Genomic DNA, 6,195 nt, shown 5'->3' with positions numbered 1-6,195 from the left:
AACAATAGGCCACAAGAGAGGATGATGCGTCGAAGAATCAGATGAAGCATCGATGAACCAATGACATGTCGCATAACATTTGATTAGCTTAGTAATAATTGTCTAGATCAAAGTGGGGTTTAAGTATGTAGGATTAACTATGATAGCAAAGCATAAAGAAAAACGAAGTCTCGGAGTCAAGAACGCAATTTCGTTGGGAGTTTGAAAGTTTATCGGAAGTCCAGACGTTCATCGAAAGTTCTACCAAAATTGATCAAGAAGTCTAAGAGCTTGCCAAAGAAGCTCGTCAAAACTCGCCAAGAAGATCGTCGTGAAGTTAGGAGCTTACTGGGAGTCCGCTAGAACATTGTCGAGAGATCATCGAAAGTTCGTCGGAAGATCATTGGAAGCTCGCCGGAAGAAACCTAAACTTGGACTTTTTTAGCTTAGTAAATATCTTAAATTTCGTAGTTAGCACATAATTGAGATTGGAATTAGGCCAACCCAATTAGGAGCCAGTTGGGCCCATGTATAGACTGTGTTGGGCCAAGTGAAAGGCCCAAACAATGACCCAACAAATGGCACCATCGTGGCACAGTCTCCGAGACTATGTTAGGCAGTGGTACCGTCCAGTGTCAGTGTTAGGCGGTGGTACCACTAGTCTGGGTGGTGGTACTACCCAGACAAAGTCTCCCAAGCGATAGTACCGCCAGACTGGGCAGTGGTACAGCCTAGTGTCAATGCTGTAAACGGTGGTACCGCCCAACACAAGTGGTGGTACCGCCAGACCCATGATAAGACCTTTTTAGGCTCCAAGTTTGAATCAACTTGAGACATATAAATACCCCTCTCATCTCTGGTTAACACACATAACCACAGAGAACTTAAAAGTAAGAAAATGCTATAGAAATTACTTGAAATATCTCCTCCTCTAGCTTAAACTTAGAATTCTATTTAGAGAGGAGTGTGTGCTTGTAAAACATTATCTCATAAACCTGTAAAAAGGAGAAGAGGGGTGTAAAAGAGTAGTTGGTCTTTGCCTATTGAAGGAAGACTGATAGTGGATGCTGGTGGTCTCAACGAAGGAGGAATCGGGAGTGGATGTAGGTCACGCGATCGAACCACTATAAACTCGGTTTGCATTTCTTTTGAGCAATTTACTTTAACTACAAACTTCCTTACTTATTATACTCTTCCGTATACTTTTAATTTAAGCATCTTTACGAAACAACGAATTTTTCGAAATGATGTGATTTTATTTCGGCCCCCTCTTAGTGCCGACTCGTTCCTAACAATTACGAGTATAGACTCCAAGAAGTGGCAAGAAACCATGATTTCTGAGATGGATTCCATGTACTCTAACAAGGTTTGGAACCTAGTTGATGCACCCGAGGGTATTGTACCCATCGGTTATAAGTGGATCTTTAAGAAGAAGATCGAAGTAGATGAAAAGGTAGAAACCTATCAAGCAAGGCTAGTGGCTAAGGGGTATCATCAAAGGCAAGGTGTTACGAAACCTTCTCACCCGTAGCCATGCTAAAATCTATCCAAATACTATTGGCTATTGTAGCATACTATGATTATGAGATTTGGCAGATGGACGTTAAAACTATATTTCTCAATGGCAACCTCGAGGATGAGGTGTATATAATACAGCTTGAGAGATTCGTGTCTAAGGATTGCCCAAATAAGATGTCCAGGTTGCTTAGGTCTATTTATGGACTAAAGTAAGCTTCCCGAAGTTGGAATAAACATCTAATGAGGCAATCACATCTTATGACTTCATTAAGAACGAAGATAAGCTTTGTGTATACAAGAAGGTAATTGGGAGCGCTATCACCTTCTTGGTATTATATGTGGATAACATCATGATTATTGGGAATGATATATGATTACTATCCATAATAAAGGCTTAGTTATCTAGACACTTTTCTATGAAAGACTTAGGGGAAGCATCCTATATCTTGGGGATTCGGATCTATAGAGATAGATCCAAGAGGATGCTTGGTTTGTCTCAATCCAGGTACATAGACATTATTGTCAAAAGGTTCGCCATGAAAAATTTCAAGAGAGGTCTCATACCGATGAGACATGAGATATCACTTTCTAGGAGTATTTCCCCAAAGACTCCTAAAAAAAGGGCGAACATGGATAGGATACCCTATGCCTCAACGATAAGGTCTATCATGTATGTCATACTATGTACCAAGTCTAATATAGCGCATGCTTTGAGTGCCATAAGCAAGTATCAAGAAAATCCAAGCTTGGTGCATTGGAAAGCAGAAGGACTAAGGATCTTTTATTGGTATATAAAGGTAGTAGCCTTAGGTTTGAAGGCTACACAGACTCGAGTTTTTAGTCCGATGTCGATGATAATAAGTCGAATTTGGGGTATGTGTGCACCATGAATGGAGGAGTAGTATGCTAGAAGAGTTCCCAACAAAATACTACTACTGACTCGACCACAAAAGCGGAGTACATTGTTGTAGTAGAGGTAGTAAAGGAGGGGGTCTGGATGAAGAAGGTCATCATATATTTGAGAGTTATGCCAGGTAGCGAGGAGCTGATTCCCTTATATTACAATAATAATGGGGCGATTGCTCAAGAAAAGGAACCTAGGTCTTATCAGAAGTCTAAGCATATTCTAAGAAGGTTCCACCTAATTAGAGAGATCGTGACCCGAGGAGATGTAGTAGTGGAAAGAGTTCCATCTGAAGATAAAATTATAGATCTATTAATAAAGCCATTGTCTCATATTGTCTTTGAGCATCATATGGGCCTGATGGGGATTAGACACAAAGTTAATTGACTTTAGGTTAAGTGGGAGATTGCTAGTCATAGGTGCCCTACAAGCTAATCACATGAGTGATAGCACATGTGATTTGACACACAGTCTTTTTGCTTATTATTATTTAATATTTTATTACTTTATATTGCTTATTGTATGAATATATTATGATATCCATGGATCTGTGCAATGAAAATTGGATCATGATGAGATCACAATAATGAGATCAATTCATCTTTAAATATAAATCCTAAATAATCTCGATCATAGGTTACTCAAGAGGGATATCAAGATAACGAGATAGACTAGTGTGTTGTATACCCATCCATATGATGGATGCAGCTGGTCTCATAGCTGCTTGTGTGGGGACACTAAGGATATAGTGCAGGTGCTCATTGGAGAATGAGTTCACTGATTGATTTGCTTACGAAATATTTAATGGTTGATGATGCCTTATTGTTAAATAGTGATTTTGTCATCCCAGTGGTGTATATGGTCCTTAGACTTGAGACACCAAGGATGTACTATATGAGGACTCCACTCTTTGATACCAGACTTATAGGTCTGGAGGTTCCAGATATAGCACAATCAGTTATCAGGAGTGGTAGCCAATCTTATGAGGGCTATTAAGTATCGATAGAGGATCATCCACTCTTGATGTTATGAAAGAAATATCTCATATGTTCTTACTAAGACAAATCCTTGGTTAGGGTCATTCGGATTGAGAGAGAAATAGTTCTCTGGGAGAATCCGATTAGAGTAAGACTCATGTAGAAACTATATGAACTTAACAACACCATGCTCGGTATACAGTCTATGGGTTATTAGATAGATGAGGGACTATAAGTATATAATAATTGAGGATAGATAGGTACAAAGGATTGGATTTCACTGTATCGATTAGGGACTGCGGCGTAGTGGCCTAGTACATCCACAATCGATGAGTTGAGTGAATTATTATGAAGATAAAAATTTACCGAGCCAGAATGAGTTCTGATAAGTATGACTCATGGCCAACTCAATATTGGGCCTAGAGGGTCACACACATATAGTAGGCGTTGCGACGAGTAGAGGTTCGGATATAAGATATCCATTGAAGCCCCTATCTTATTGGATATTCAATAAGCTCTTGAATTATTGGATCATATAGATGAGATCCAATAAGAGCTAATAAGAGATTATTAGGTAGAGACTCACTAATCTAAGAGGCTTGGGTAGTTAGATGAAGATCCAATATCCAATATGGTAGGATCCATTAGGGTTAAGTTGACAAGGGGCCTCTATAAATAGGAGATAACCAAAGACCGATAGACTAGAGGTTCTTTTTGGCTACCTCCTCCTATTCTCCTCTCTCCCTCTCCTCCTTATATTGTAGCCTCTATTTAGAGTGTATGAACAACAAGAAGGGGCAGCCCCTTCTTGATTGCATGGTGCGCGCGAGGAAGAGTTTCGGGCAACGATTTGAGGAGTATCTTCGCGGCCCCTTCCGTGAGGATCACTGCTAGAGAGGAGGATATTTGACATCTTTCATCCTCTCCCATAGATCTACAAGTTTTCAAGAATATATGATCTCCCTAGGTAATTCTCTTACATATAGTTTTTTTTATTTCGTGGGTTTTTGCGCACCAACTTTTGCACGTCGATGAAACCTTCTTTTCTACGAGAATTTAGGATTTTGTTTTTGTATTCTTCCGCTGTGCATGTAATGTCACCCCAGATTTCTCAATACCTCATCCATCTAATATCCCATAGACCGTATACCAGACATAGTTTTGTCAAATCCATACGATTTCTACTCGAGTCTCACTCTAATCGGATTCTCCCGGAGAACTTTTTATCTCTCAATCTGAATGACCCTAGCTAGGAATTTGTCTGAGCAAGAACATATGAGATATTTATCTCATGATATCGAGAGTAGATAATCCTTTATCGACACTCAATAATCCTTGTAAGGTTGGTCATCACTCCCGATGACTAACTATGCTGGATTTGGAAAATCCAAGCCTATAAGCCTGGCATCAAAGAGTTGAGTACTCATATAAGACATCCTTGGTGTCTCAAGGTCTAAGGACTAGGTATACCATTGGGACAATAAAATCGTTGTCTAACAATGATGTATCATTAACCATCCAACATTCCGTGAGTTGATTAATTAGTGAATTCATTCTCCAATGAGCACATGCACTGTAGCTCTAGTGTCCCCACATAAGCAGCTATGAGACTAGTTGTTTCCATCATATGGACAAGTATACAACATACTAGTTTATCCGGTTATCTCGATATCCCTCTCGAGTAACCTATGACTGGGATTATTTAGGATTTATGTTTAATGGTGAATCGATCTCATTATCGTGGTCTCATCATGATCTGATTTCATTGCACAGATCCATGAATATCACAATATATTCATGCAATAAGTAATATAAAGTGATAAAATATCAAATAATAATAATAAGCAAAAAGACTGCGTGTTAAGTCACACATGCCATTACTCACATGATTAGCTTGTAGGGTATATATGACTAGCAGAAACGATAATCGAGTGAATAACATAGTAGAAAAGGTGGCACATACGATGGTGGTTATCAACAAGGGTTGTGATGACGATAATTAGTGGTTGATGTTATTACTCTTTTTGGTTGTGGTAGTAGCGGTGCTACGATAGTAATGGTGCTACTATGATGATTGAAAGTGAAGGAGAAGGATGGCGGTCCCATGGACAAAGGAAATAATAAATATGGTAGAGTCTCTCACTCGTAAGGACTCTCTTATCATTTATGCACGGTTCTTGGTAGCTACATGCTTTCAATTCTTTATTTATTTATTTTTTTAAGATATAAGAGATAGCTATAAGCTCTCAATTCTTTATTAATTTAATTTTTTAAGATATAAGATTTATAAAGATAAATATCTGTGTACGAATATGATAGGTCTAATTTTACATGAGTTATGTGTAGAAAATCATAGCATGAAAATATGTATCCCCCGTTACATTATTTTATTGTCATATATTTCCTTCTACCACAAGAAGGAAGATTCATAAGATACATAATGTTTCAATGGAGGATTAGAGATTTATAAGATAATATATGTTTCCATTTTAAGATTATCTATCGTATGCATCTTAAGAATATACATGACATTCATTTTGATAATCCCATACAAACTTAAGCCCAGATTTTAATATAAGTGTATCTTATTTTTAAATTCTATTATAATTTAATAAAAAACATATAAGATGAATCGTTCATGAGTATTTATCCCCATATGACTTTGATATAATGATGTGGAAATTTTTTATTCTCTTGCATCGCGATAATAGTACGACGATGTTCTGATCCCATCGTCTAAGAACGCAAATCTGGGTTGATTCAAGAGAAATGATCGACGGGCAATAAATAAAGCATGTTTCATTCTTCTATTCTGGC

Source organism: Musa acuminata, chromosome BXJ3-10, assembly GCF_036884655.1.
Source record: "Musa acuminata AAA Group cultivar baxijiao chromosome BXJ3-10, Cavendish_Baxijiao_AAA, whole genome shotgun sequence".
Classification (NCBI taxonomy): domain Eukaryota; kingdom Viridiplantae; phylum Streptophyta; class Magnoliopsida; order Zingiberales; family Musaceae; genus Musa; species Musa acuminata.
The sequence above is the reverse complement of the archived record's forward strand: the minus strand, read 5'-3'. Positions refer to the sequence as shown.